The sequence below is a fragment of the Vigna umbellata genome, chromosome 7, assembly GCF_029865625.1.
Source record: "Vigna umbellata cultivar VRB3 chromosome 7, Vumbellata_1.0, whole genome shotgun sequence".
Lineage (NCBI taxonomy): Eukaryota > Viridiplantae > Streptophyta > Magnoliopsida > Fabales > Fabaceae > Vigna > Vigna umbellata.
In genome coordinates, this window is record NC_142171.1 from 10,580,864 (window position 1) to 10,581,935 (window position 1,072).

The following is a 1,072-nucleotide window of genomic DNA, read 5'->3' on the forward strand; positions in this document are numbered from 1 at the left end:
TTTTTTATTTTTAGGTTAGATTTTATTAGATTTTATTTTTATCTTTTAGGTTAGGTTAGATTTTATTTATTAGATTTTATTCTATCTTTTAGGTTAGGTTAGATTTTATTTTATTTTATCTTTTAGATTAGATTTTTTTTTTTTTTAGATTAGGTTTTATTATATTTTATTTGATTCTATCTTCTAAATCTTTTATCTTCTTATATCTTTTCAATCTTTATTTTCTTCTATATCTTTTTGTGCTAACAAATCTTTTCTAGGGTTTTGTTTTCTTGTGCATGCAGAAGGCAATTCGAACTAGAAGTAAGAAAACAACAGAACCACTACTTGAAGGACTAGACGAGAGTAGAAGGAGGAGAAGAATCAGAACGTCCAGAGAACTTTTCCCTTCTCCTGAAACTCTCCTACAATCATCACCACAAGGTTCTGTTCACAGCACAGGGAGTATGGAGAACAATAATAATGCTAGAAGAACTCTTGCAGATTATACTAATCTTGCTGGACCTCAGCACTTCAATAGCATAGCTCGACCTAGAGTCAATGCAGCCAACATGGAGGTCAAACCAGCATTAATTCAACTGGTAAAGAGTAATCAATTTACTGGGTTATCACATGAAAGCCCATATGAGCACCTTACAACATTTAATGAGATCTGCAACACGGTCAAGATCAATGGGGTGCCAGACGAAGCTATCAAACTTAGCTTGTTTCCTTTCTCATTGGGAGGCAATGCTAAGCTTTGGTTGAACTCTTTTCCAGAAGAAAGTTTCACAGAATGGGAAGCAGTGGTTGCAAAGTTTTTGAATAAATACTTCCCACAATCTAAAGTGACTAAGGGAAAGCAAGAGATATCTTCATTCAAGCAGGGCATGGAAGAATCACTTGGACATGCATGGGATAGGTATAAAAGCTTGTTACGTAAAACTCCCACGCATGGCTTTGAAGATCAAGAAGTAGTCCTAACTTTCCTTGGAGGGCTTGGTTCACAAACCAAGATGATGCTGGATGCCTCAGCTGGAGGCAATATCAAATGGAAAACTCCAGAGGAAGCAACTGAAATTATTGAAAATAT